Consider the following 13,613-nt stretch of genomic DNA (forward strand, 5'->3'; position numbering starts at 1 on the left):
ATTATATTATAAACTCAAAAAAATCATCATTAATTTTCTGATTTTTTGGTAGATACATCCTCTCACAATTTAGAATATTACCTTCTATACACAGATTTTATGAGCTTTATTTCTGTTTATTTTTTTAAAATAAAATCCGACATCTGTATCTTTAACATTCCCCCAAATATCAGCATGGCTGGCTTCTTCCCTTCCTTTCCCTCCTTTATTCAAATGTTATATATGATATGTGCAAGTTTTATATATAAAACAGCAGCTTTCTATACCTGAAATGAACTCTGCAAATTCCTTTTTCTTAAATGAATGATTATGATAAAGTTTGAATGTTTATCAAAAGTGCCTTTTCTGGATCTAAAATAATCACTTTCCCTTCTTATTGGTTGTGTGGATTTTCCAATAGGAAATAATTTTGTATTTTTGAAGCAATTAATATTTTACTCTTGACTGGTAATAAAGAAAGAGAAATGAGGAAGAGAGGGAGAGAGGGGCAGGGAGGGAAGGATGGAGGAAGAGATGAAGGGAGGGAGGGAAGGAGGGAGGGAGGGAGGGAGAGAGAGAGGAAGGGAGGGATGAAGGGAGGGAGGAAACTTCCTCGGAGAAAACTAAACTTCCATTTGCAAGTGGTTATCAGTTGGAGCTAGCGTCTGTGTTAGAGACAGGAACATGTGTCCATTTGTCCTCCTGACTCAAGGACCCCATCCGGTGCTCACCCATGCCGGCCTGGGCATGCGGCCTCGATCTCTGTGAGCTCACACGTGCAGGAGTCCCGCTGTGTTTAGAAGGCTTTGTTTCTTTGGTGTTCTCCATTCCCTCTGGCTCTTACCCCTCTCTGCCTTCTCTTCTGAGCTCTGAGGGGAAATATTTGATGGAGACATCCCATTTAGGGCTGAGTGGTCTGAATTCGTATGTTGTCTGAATGCGGGTCTCTCTATTTGTTCCCATCTGCTGCAGGAGGAAGCTTCTCTGATGATGGCTGAGCAAGGCACTGCTCTCTGAGTATAGCAGACTTTTGTTAGGCCCTCCTAGCAATCCATTATTATTTTATTATAATTATTATTATACATTTATTGCTACATTCCTTTGGTAGAACAGTAGTATTTGTTTATCGTTTTTCCATTGGCTATCTAGTCTCAAGTTCTTAGTCACCCAAGCACAGGTAGGTATGGACTCTGTCTCAAGAAATGGTCAACTCAGATGCTGGTTTGATTACTCCCTCAAGATCTGCACCACCATTCCACTAGCTTATCGTGCAGGCAGAGCACACGGCAGGGTGGTAGCTGTGTAGGTTCTACATTTCTCCTTCGGTAGGGTACAGAGTACCTTCCAGCACCAAGAGCGGAGCTAGTAGGGTTACAGGCTCTGTGAAGGCACATGCTTGACTTCTCCATAGTCAATGAGTTGTGTGGTTGTGGTCTTTGGCAATAGGACCCTGCTGTCAGTTTGTGGGGAACAACTTATAGCCTTAGCAATTGCCTGGGTTCTTTGAGGATTCCCATGAGACCCCTTTAGCCAACAACTCAATTAGATGTAACCCATTCCTCATTCTGAAACTTCATTTGCTGTTGAGAGATGTTCAGTTGGGGGCTTTGTCTCCCTTGCCCCGTTATTTGGGGATCTCACTTAGACCATTTTCATATATTGTATATAATTAGGAAGCATATATAGGTTTCCATATGGCCCCAAAATGGCCCTTAATTTTAGCTGTCCCTCTCTCTATTCCCTCCCTTCTCCCCTCTTCCCTCTCCTTTGCCATTTGATCCTCCCACTCCAGTCCATCCCATCCATCCATAACTATCTACTTTATTTCCCTTTCTGGGGAGATCTGTACCCTCCTGCCTAGTTCTGTACACCCATCCACTGTGGTCTACAGATTGTGGCTTCCTTATCTTTGACTTAACAGCTAACATCCACATATAGGCAAATACATACCATGTTTGTCTTTCTAGGTCTGAGTTACATCACCCAGGATGATTTTTTTCTAGTTCTATCTCTTTACCTACTAATTTCATGATTTCATTTTTTGAAAAGAATAATAAATATTACCCTGTGTAAAAATGTACCACATTTACTTTATCTATTCATCCATTAGCAGACACTAGGTTGTTTCCAGCTTCTGGCTATTATGAAAATAGCAGCAATGAGCATTTAGCATCTATAGTAGGATAAAGTGTCCTTTGTGTGTATGCCCAAGTGATACAACCAAACCTTGAGGTAAATCGATTCCCATCTTCTAGGGAACTACCACACTGGTTTCCATAGCGGCTGTATGAGTTACACTCCCACCAACAATGGATGGGTGTTCCCTTATTCCACATCCTCACCAGCATGAGCTGACATTTGTTTTACTGATCATGGCCATCTGACAGGTAAAAGATGAAATCTCAAATTAGATTTGCCTTGCATATCCCTGATGGCTAAGGATGTTGAAGATTTCTTTGTTTCTTAATCGTTTGGGTTTCTTCTAGTGACAGCTCTCTGTTTAGATCTGTACCTCATTTTTAATTGGACTACTTGTTTTCTTGATATCTATATTTTAGTTCTGTATATATTTTGAATATTAACCCTCTGTCAGATTTGTAGTTGGTAAAATCTTTTCCCATTCTTTAGTCAGTCACTTTGTCCAAATGATGGTATCCTTTGCCATGAAACTTTCCTATCTCATGAGGTCCTGTTTATTAAGTGGTGATCTTAGTGCCTGTGCTAATGGTGTTTTGTTCAGAAAGGCTTCTTCTGCACCCACCAAGTTCAAGGCTATTTCACACTTTCTCTTCCAACAAGTTTAATGTGCCTGATCTTAGGCTGATGTCTTTGATCCATTTGGAGTTGAATTTTATGAATGGTGATAGGTATGATATATTTGGTTTCTTTTTAACATGCAACCATTCAGTTTGGCCAGCATCATTTGTTAAAAATGCTGTCGTTTTTCCAGTATGCTTTCTGGCTTCTTTATTAAGAACCAGGTTTTCGGGGGTGGGGGGTACAGAGGCGGCAGCTGAGGCAGGAGGCGGTGTGGGAGGCAAGAAGCTCCCACGAGGACCAATCCCTGCGTCTCAGGCCGCGACCCTGCTCCTGCAGCGCCCTGAGAAGAGGCCGGTCGGATGGGCCGCTGAGCCCGAGTCAGGGACCGGGTGGAGCCCCCTGGAGCTGAGATCAGGATGTTCTGCTTCATGAGGGACGTGGGAGCCTGAAGATCCAATGTTCCTGATGGACCCCTTCACCATTCACCGCCAGCACATGAGCCACATGTTGTCAGGTGGCTTTGGCTATAGCTCCTCTCTTAGCATCACAGATGGTAACATGCCAGCAACCAGGCCCGCCAGCCGCAGGATGCAGGCTGGGGCTGTCTCTCCCTTTGGGATGCTGGGAATGTCTGGTGGCTTCATGGACATGTTTGGGATGATGAACGACATGATTGGGAACATGGAACACATGGCCGCGGGAGGCAATTGCCAGACCTTTTCTTCCTCCACCGTCATCTCCTACTCCAACACTGGGGACGGAGCCCCAAAAGTTTTCCAGGAGACATCTGAGATGCGCTCTGCCCCAGGCGGGATCCAGGAGATAAGGAGGACTGTCCGGGAATCTAGACAGTGGTCTAGAACAGATGTCCATTGGCCATCACATTCGGGACAGGGCTCACATCCTCCAGCGCTCCCGAAATCACCGCACAGGGGACCAGGAAGAACCGCAGGACTACATCAACCTGGATGAAAGTGAGGCCGCGGCCTTTGATGATGAATGGCGAAGGGAGACATCCCGATTCAGAGAGCAGCGTCCTCTGGAGATTCGAAGGCATGAGGTATCTGCGGGTGGAGGACGAAGGGGCGAGGGGCCTCCCTGCCTGGCTATCCAGCTAGTTCGTTGCTGTGACTGTTGAAGGCCTCAGGCTCTCAGTCTCTCTTGTACAGGCTGAGAGGCTGAGAGATCATCCCGTGAAATAACGTGTCCTTCCCAACTTCATCCCAATTTAATATTAAATTAACAGGCAAGCTGGCCCCTACCTCTCCCTGGGGGTCTCAGGGAGAACCTTTTACTGCCCCCACCTCCTTTTTCCGTCTTTTCTCCCCTCACCATGGTGACCCCACTCATCTTGACTCCACTAACTTGAGTTTTCATTTTACTGCTCCATCTCCAAGCTGCCTCATCTTCCTTGAGCCCCTGCCACACATTGAAGGTTTTGGGGCGCAAGCTCTGGTTTAGGGATCACCATCCCTCAGCTCCCCTGGACCCTTGCCCACCTCTTCTTCAGAGCCCCACTGCAGATGCCATCATCCTGTGAGGGCTGTGGAGGGAGCAGACTATTCTCAACTCTTCAGTCCCTTCTCCCACCCCACATCACAAAAAGACACTTTTCTGTACCCTTCTCCGTCTTAATAAAATAAACGATTTGTGCAACTTGTAACTAGGTGTTTATGGAATAGAGGAGAATGAAAAAATAAAAAAAAAGAACCAGGTGTTCATAGGTGTGTAGATTTATGTCTAAATCTTCAGTTTGAGTCCATTGATCAACCTGTCTGTCTTTGTGCCAATACTATGCTGTTTTTAGTACTGTAATTCTGTGGTACAACTTGAAATAAGGGATGCTGAGGCCTCTAGCAGTTCTTTGGTTTTTCATGACTGTTTAGCAATCCTGAGTTTTGTGTGTGTGTGTGTGTGTGTGTGTGTGTGTGTGTTTTCATATGAAGCTGAATATTGTCATTTCAAGATTTCTGAAGAACTGTGCTGGAATTTTGATGGAGATTACACTGAATCTGTAGATTGCTTTTGCTTGGGTAGCCATTTTTACTAAATTAATCCTGGCAATCCATGCACATGGCATGGGAGAGCTTTACATCTTCTGAAACTTGGCCATGATGTATTTTCGATTTCTTTCATCAGTATCTTAAAGCTTGTTTTTTGTTGTTGTTTTTTTATCATACAAGTTGTTCATTTTCTTGTTTAGAGTTAATCCAAGATATTTTTTACATTTTAAGGGGGTGATTGTGAAAACCACAGCTAACATTGACTTTCCTGGAGCAGACGTGGCTGGATCCATAAATTGGTGAACACCCTCAAGTGATAATTTTAACAATTGGAAGCTGGAAAATGGGCTAGTGTGAATGTGAGAGTATCTTAGGGTCAGTCCTTTGGGGTTGGGGGCTAAAGAACCAGGAAAATGTCCCTCTATCAGAGGGAGGGGAAATATAACCATCTTACCAAATTCAAAGTGTTCTCCACTGCAAAGACCTGCATTGGAAAAACTACCTCATGCTCCCCCTTGGGGGAAGGACTTTTACCCAGATCCAATTTTGTATCCCTCTTCTGTCTGATCTAATAACGAGTGCAGGTAGAAGCCAAGAAACACTTGGGAAAGTAATGATTCAGAAACAGCCACACTGAAGGGCTGAGATTTAACGATAATACTATAGAACCCCTACACACGCGCGCGCACACACACACACACACACACACACACACACACACACCACTTCAGCAGGGCTCAAGGAAAATTATTGTGGATTATAGTAGAAGGACGCAGACTCCACTCAAAAAGAAAATTTTAAGAAAATCCAAAACACTGCTAGCACTGCAGGAATTTGAAGACTCCAAGGACTAGGGTTAGGGCTCAACTACTGGATTAGGACACAATTTCACAATAAACACAAGATACATCATGTCCAAGTTTCAACCAAGGTCATAAAACACACAAAAGCACAAGAGAAAAGAAACAGTCTAAAGTGGCAAAGGAAAGAGAATATGGGTTCTGGAAAAAGCGCATAATACTCAAGAATAGATGCAACGTGTAATAAGAGGCAGAATGAAAGGACAATGCCGGAGCTAAAAAGTGCCGAGCAGAAATGAAGAACGCCTTTGTAATGGGTTCATCATGGGCTGGACACAGCCAGGGAAAGAGTCATGGGAGGGAAAGAAGATGTCAGTAAAGCATCCAAGCTGTAATACAAAGAGAAAAGGGACAATTTAGGGGGAAATGGAGGGGCTAGAAAGATGGCTCAGTGGTTAAAAGTGCTTGCTGCTCCTGTAGAGGACCTTGGTTCAGTTCTGAGCACCAGCATGGAGGTTCCCAACCATCTATATAACTCTGGTTCCATGTGATAAGACACGCTCTTTTGGCTTCCATGGACGCTAGGCAGGAACATGGTACACACACACACACACACACACACACACATATATATATATATTCATACATAAAATAAAAGAAAGTAGAACAGAATAACCAAAAAGTGCAGGACAAAAATCTTGTTTTTTTTTTTTTTTAAGCTGTAACTGTGAAAGACTGGAATAAAAAAGGAAAGGGAAAAGAAAATGGAGTAGAAATATTTGAAGTAATAATGACCAAGATTTTTCCAAAGTAACCATAATAACTAAGCCAGAGATCCAGAAAGTTCAAAGAAAACCAACCATCCTAATTATCTGTATCTAGAAATACATTAATTAATTCTACAAATAAACATATATAAAATACCAAAAATATCATTTGGAGGCATATCATTCAAACTAAAGGAAATCAAAGAACTAGGAAAGGTAAGGGGAGCCTCCATGTAGAAGACAATGACATGTCTGAATTAAATCAAACTTCTCTTCAGGAGCCGCCCAAACAAGAAGAAAAAAGTGAAATATTGAAAGCGCTGAAGTAAATACCCACTCGCCCTTACCTGAATTAAATATTCATGATAACAAGCAACCCTTAAAAATCAGAAGCAGAATGAAATGAATGAGTCTTGTGAATAGAGTTGATGGCTTAATCACACAGCAAGAAATCATTTCAAGTGATATTAAAAACACAGTAATTTCCACATCATCTCTGAGATGTGCACATCTCCCAAAGCCGACGGATTATAAAGAACCTCTAAACTGTTATGAGATACTGCACTATTACTCACAAAATTCGCTTTGTTATTGGGACGCTACCACATATGTCTTCCTGCATGGGAGAAAGAAAACAAGCAATGCTGCTGATGTCATTAGGAAGAAAGGTTTTCAGTTAAAAATAAGATACAAGTGTGAAACCAAAAAAGCCATTAGAAAATATCCTTCCCTCTAAACTCTATTTTGAATTTACAATGTATTTTCTTTTCTCGGGATGTGCAATTTTTTTTGTCCTGCTCACTAAAAGGAAAACAGAAAAAAAAAAACAAAAGAAAGAAAAGGGAAAGATCTGGAAGCAATATCAGTAAATACAGTAATAAGCACTCTTAGAACTAAGCATGCCATCTCTAAAAGACATTCCCCAATTTAAAATAAATGAGAAGCTCTTAGGGAAATGGTTGGTTCCAGATTGGAGACAGAGATATAAAGTATGACCCTGGAACATAGTATTCTAGAAAGAAAGCAACAACAAAAACCATGGGAATACATTATACTGCTATGGCCTTTGTGTAGGATATGGTAAAAATGTAATGAATTGAACGATCTCCAACTTTTGCCTATTTAAAGTGTGGATTTGGGTGAGCACATTTCTAACTGAAAAGAGGTGGGGGAGAATCATAATCAGAATATATTGTATGGAAAAATTTATTTTCAGTTTAAAAGTTAAATTACAAAGAAAATAGTGTTGTGGAAAATGTATTAGAAAATGGGAATTTTTTAACTTTGTATTGATTCTTTGCGGATTTCATAATATGCATCACAATCCCACTCAAAAAAACAAAACAAACAAAAAAAACCATGGGAATATATCAAAGGGGCTCAGAAGTCAGCAATGGGATTCACAACTGGGCAAAGTTGGACAATATGAGGATCACAAAAGATAAACATAATAGTTTTAAAATGGTAAGTAGGGGCCTGGAGAGATGGCTCAGTCGTTGTCAAGAGTATTTACTGTGCTTGCAGAAGATCCAAGTTCAGTTCCCATCACCCATGGCATATAATAGTGGCCAGTAATTCCAGTTCCATGGGATCTGATGCCCTCCTCTGGTCTCCATAGGTACTACACCTACATAACCTCCCCATACATGTAATTTAAAATAACATAAAAAACCCTAAAGATGCAAAATAGCTTAAAATACTTAAAATGCAACGTACAAACTCGGTTACTTTTAGAGGATGCTAAGGAATCAATTTATTCCTTGGAAAACTGGGAAATATAAGAATCAAGGACCCATCCTGTACAAGTTGAACCTCAGTATTCAAAGATCATTGACAAGGGAATGCTTTTTCTTCCTTCAGAAACATCCCTACTAAAAATTCAAAAGGAAGAATGTTTTGTCACCCAGAAGACCCACCAGAGCCATCTAAAACTGGAGTAACAGGACACTGGAGACAGTGGCTTGACCATTGCTTTTTCACACTTCTGAGAGTGATCAGGAAGTCTGCAAAGCCCGCGGTTGATGAGCGCACCTCACTCTTCTGCAGAGGGTCCCTGCACTAGTTAGTTCTCCTCTACTTATTCGTGCACATGAATGCCTTGCAAGAATGTATGGATGGGCCGAGCGGTGGTGGCGCACGCCTTTAATCCCAGCACTCGGGAGGCAGAGGCAGGCAGATCTCTGTGAGTTCAAGACCAGCCTGGTCTACAGAGCTAGTTCCAGGACAGGCTCCAAAGCCACAGAGAAACCCTGTCTCGAAAAACCAAAAAAAAAAAAAAAAGAATGTATGGATGGGCACCTCATTCATGGCTGGCGCCCACAGAGGTCAAAAAAGAGCACTATATCCTTCGGAACTAGGCTTATAAATGAGCCATCGAGAGGGTGCTGGGACCGGAACCAGAGCCTCACAGGGCGACCCATGCCCTTCACTGCCAGCATCCTCTCCAGCCCCGCTTACTTTTCTTCTTGGTGTGATGAAATACTCAACAAAAGCAACTTGGGAGGGGAAAAAAGGCAATTTTTCTTTTTAGGAAGGAAGGGCTTCTTTTGACTCAAATCCAAAAGCACAGTCCACCCCCTTGAGAAAATCATGACAGCAGGAACTTATGACAGCTGGAGACATTGTATCCAAAGTCAGGAAGTTGCTAGAGAATGCTTTACTTCGCTCTCTTTTTCGTTCAGTGAAGAGTCTGGACCATGGAATGGTGCTGTACACATTCAGTGTTTTCTTTCTGCCTCAACTAACCCTACTGAGAAACTGTCTCACAGACATACCTAGGGAGAAGCTTGTTTCCATGGTGACTATAACGCCTATCAGGTTGGCAATCAAGATTAAACATTGCAGCCACCTTCTTGCTAGACCCTCCTAAGACAGAGAGCAAGAAGCCAGCACTGTGTGCTCTGATAAACACATCCGTTCCATCAGGAGGGCGCCTTCCACACAAACTCACCGATACCCACTCACTCTCTGAAGGTCCCACCCCTTAGTACCTCAGTATTGGTGTTAGAGTTTCCTTTTGGTTCCCACGATCACTGCTGCCGAACCCTTTTTCTTTCTAACGACCCCTTCTTATCTCCATGCTTTTTGTTTGCTTGTGGTCTGTTTAGCTTATTAAGGGTTGTTTGCCTGACTGTAAGTGGGAGTTAGTTACCTGAGTGTGGATAGCTTGTCAATAGGTATGCTACCGAGGGAAATGACCAACGCCCATTAAGTTCCAATAGCACCCCAGGGAATAGAACGTCATGAGCCCCTCCCCTGCCAATGAGAGAATGTTGGTGTGTGAGCAGCTGTGAGCTCTCGAATACAACAGCCATCTCATGTCCAGAAGACAGAAGACAGCATTTCACACCAGCCCTCCCATCTTCTGGCTCTTTCTTGCTGTATTTTCTTCTCTCCCTCCTCCACAATGTTCCCTGAGGCTATATAGGTGTCCAGTATAGAGACGCACGCTCGGTTAGTTATACTCATCACTTTGACCAATTATGAGTCTCTGCAGTAGCCATCGCCCACTCCAAACCAAAGAAGAAGCTTCTCTAACCAAGGCTGAGAGCAGTACTAGCACATGGGGATAAGCATAAATATTTAGAAAGCAGTTTGAAAACATGCCCATTTAGTAAAAACAAACAACAACAACAAAAAAGCAAAACAAAAAAACAGTTCTTAGCTTCCCCTGGGGCCTATGACCTCCCTAGCCAATTGCTTTTGGCTGGTGTGCAGTAGCAGGTGTGAATTCCCACCTGTGGAATGGGCCTCACATCTGCTCAGAAAGCAGTTAGTTACGACCATAACAGTGATGCCAGCATTGCACCAGAAGCCGTAGCTTGCCTTGCAGGTTGGTAGTGTCGTTTCCAGAGCTCCCAGCTGGGTACGACTGTTGATGATGTCTCTCTCCGTTACTATGGAAACTAGCCAGCAACGGGGAGGCTTTCGCTCCGTTCCTGCTCGATTTCTCTATATCCTGCAATGGAAGCACGTGGTGACTTTAGCAGTAACTTCTGATGGGCAATCACAAGCAACGACAACTAGGTTGATGTGTAATAAAATGGTTTTTTTTTAATCGCCACTTAGCTGATATTAAAAGCAAAAACCCTGATATTGTCACCTTTGAATTTTACCCATTCTGAAAATATGGGGCATAGTAAGAGGTAAATGTTTGAGGAATAAGTCAGCAAGTGTTATTGAGAAAGTTAACAGCATCAAATGACAGCTTTAAAAAAAATCATTCTTGTCTCCAAATGGACACTCTAAACATGGCTTCTTAGCTAGTATGTTTTCCTTGCCTTAAAAAAATCACACCAAAACAAAACAAAACACACAACCAAAAACAATAAATTAGGGGCTGGAGACATGGCTCAGTGGTTAAGAGCACTGGCCCACTCTTCCAGAGGATCCTGGTTCAGTTCCCAGCACCAACATGATGCTCACAATTATTTGCAACGCCAGTTCTGGCAGATATTATTCCTTCCTTCTCCTGACTTCTATAGGTCCAGACAAACATATGGTGCACAGGCATATATGAAGGCAAAACACCCATACACATAAAAAATTTAAATAAATTATATTACAGTTACTTTAATCTATGCCTGAGTCTCTGAAAATTTTATTCACAGTACTAATTAGCTCAATCCTCCTTAGACATTTTAAGAAATTGTTTTGTTTGGTGTTTGGAATTGAATTCAAGGCTTTGTCATTGTTATGTATGTACCCTATTACTGAGCTAAAACTTCCAGTCTGAGATAGATTATCAGTCAGTCTATCTATCTATCTATCTATCTATCTATCTATCTATCTATCTATCTATCTATCTATCTATCTATCTAATCCTTCCATCTGTATCCACGTGCATTCCACAATGCATTTGCAGAGGTCAGAGGACATCTTTCGGGCATCTGTTCTCACCCTCTGCCTTGCTGAGACAGGGTCTCTTCTTACTTCCACTGTGCAGCACACTGGCTACTTGGCCTAGGAGCTTCTAAGCGGTTCTCTCGTCTTTGCCTGCCATCTCACAGTAGAAGCGTTGGGACTGCAGGTGAGCACCATGGCCTCTGGCTTGTTAACATAGGTTCTGTGGATTAAACTCAGGTCTTTAGGGGTAGGCAGCAAGTGTTTTTATGCAATGGTCCTAGATATATTTTAAAGATTTTTATTGGCACATATTAATTACGAGTGACAAATACTTTCATTACGACAGTTTTGCATATAAAATGTGTTTTGATCCTATTTGATTCTCTCCCTTACACTCCCTTGTCCCCTATTGGTCGACCCACTGAGTCCATCTTTCCCCCCAACAGCTGTCTCTTCTACGGTCATGTCTTTAACATGCCTACAGTGCGGGTCTTTCCATCCCCTGACAATGACTAGATAGAGATAGCTAAACCACACTAAGAGAAACGCTTGAATTGTCTTTATCTATAAACTGGAGTCTAGACATGTCATTATGATCCGCTAGGTCGGATGAGTGGATCGAAGCTCTCTAACTCTAGGCAAAACACACAGGGTTTTAGAGGTCCATATGGTCTGTAAGTCCTAGAAAGGCGAATGTGTTCTGTACAGTTTTTGTCACTTAATCCCGAGTGTCTGGACAATGCCTGACACTCTGTTGGACGTCATCACAGCCTGAATATGAAAATGCCATCCCTACCCACATCGGGCTCAGATGTTTGAATCCTTAGTCACCAGCTGGGTGGTGCTATTTCGGGAGGTCGTGGAAATTCTTGGAGGGTGGGCTAGTTGAGAGTCACTGGATGCTGGCCTTTGAAGAAAACACTTGGCTTCTGATTCCTGCCTAGCACTCTGAACCTCCATCACAAGATCCTGCTGCACAATATCCTGCCTCTTAACACTCTTGGAAAAGCGAAACCAAGTGACCAGGAATGGAATCCCTCTGAAATCTTAAACCCCCCAAAAACATCTCTTTGCCGTTACATTGTCTACAGGTCTTTTGGTCACAGTGATGCAAAAGCTGATACAGACATGACAGAGTTTCTCATGACTGGGCAAATGAAAGAATGAGGATTACAAGGGGTGTATGAATACGCAGTAAACATGTGCAAAGGTAGTGGGACCTCCCTGATCAAAATGTTGGTTTTTATGACTGATTAAAAAGGGCAAATTCAAAATATCACCAAGACTCTATGAAAGATTTTTTTAAAAAAAGATTCATCTGATGGAATCTAATGTTATTCCTTTCTGTCTCCTGAGAAGAGCCAGAAACTCACCAAAAGTATGAAGAAATCATAAGAGGGGGAGGGACTGAGCCAGGGAAGAGTTTATAAGTCGTATAATGCATGGGAAAGGGATTGGTCTCCATGGTCTTTGTAGGGTAAACTTTGAGGGACATGTCAAATCCCATGATGACTATAGCCTTAATCTGAGACCTCCTAAAATCTGTCTACAACAGAACAGTCCCTGCATTTAAAAATCAGTGTTCCCCGGGGTGTCGGATAGGCTACGAAACTGCTACAGCGGCACCAGGGGCGCATGGGAGCCACCTAGTGCGTGACAAAGGAGTTTTGGTTTAAAGAACTGGGCTGCGTGGGGACAGAAGAGATGGGATGTGCAGAGGAGCTGAGGCAGAGATGGAAACCCTGGGCGCTTCTTCTGCCCCTGTCATTTCCTGCTGGACCTTGGGTCGGTCACCCTCTGGGCCTGATTCTGCCTCATTTAGGAGGAGATTGTGTTTGATGGGCGGTAACATTTCTTCCGCCTCTAAGAGCACATTCTTTTTGTCGCCAAAGAAGCCTTATTCTGATGAGGAAAACTACCCCTTTTCCCCCTTTCTACAATCTAAATGTCCCCTTGCCTTTCATTTATATGTAAATACATGAGCTTTTGACCAAAATAAAATTATCATCTCTGGGTCATTATTAAAATGCAGTGCAGGTTTCTGAGGCTAAAGGGACGAGGGCACAGTTACTAAACCACCCTGACCTCTTCACTGCCTCTGGCCTCTGTTCTCTAGAGAGTGCATGCTCTGTCTGCATACAAACACACAGTTTAGGGACGCCAAGGAGTGAAACGGGGAAAATCTGAGCTTCTGCATTATGGTGTTGAGTGCAAATTCCGAGTTCCGTTTTGTATCCTGGAGCAAGTCACTGCAACTCTGTAAGCCTCAGCTCCTCTTCCATGTATTGGAAAAGATGCTTTTGATCTGGAGCCGTGGTTCTCAACCTGGCTAACGCTGGGACCCTTTCATCCAGTTCCGCATGTGTGGCGAGCCCCAACCATCAAATTATTATTATTATTATTGTTGTTGTTGTTGTTGTTGTTGTTGTTGTTGTTGTTTCGAGACAGGGTTTCTCTGT

At 42.8% G+C, this 13,613-nt stretch overlaps 1 pseudogene; it reads left to right on the plus strand.

Moving 5' to 3' along the window:
* Nucleotides 1-3,059: 3,059 nt before the first annotated feature.
* LOC101991136 lies at nt 3,060-3,877 on the plus strand (annotated as a pseudogene).
* Nucleotides 3,878-13,613: the final 9,736 nt, after the last annotated feature.

The sequence above is a fragment of the Microtus ochrogaster genome, chromosome 2 (assembly GCF_000317375.1).
Source record: "Microtus ochrogaster isolate Prairie Vole_2 chromosome 2, MicOch1.0, whole genome shotgun sequence".
In the NCBI taxonomy this organism is placed as follows: Eukaryota; Metazoa; Chordata; class Mammalia; order Rodentia; family Cricetidae; genus Microtus; species Microtus ochrogaster.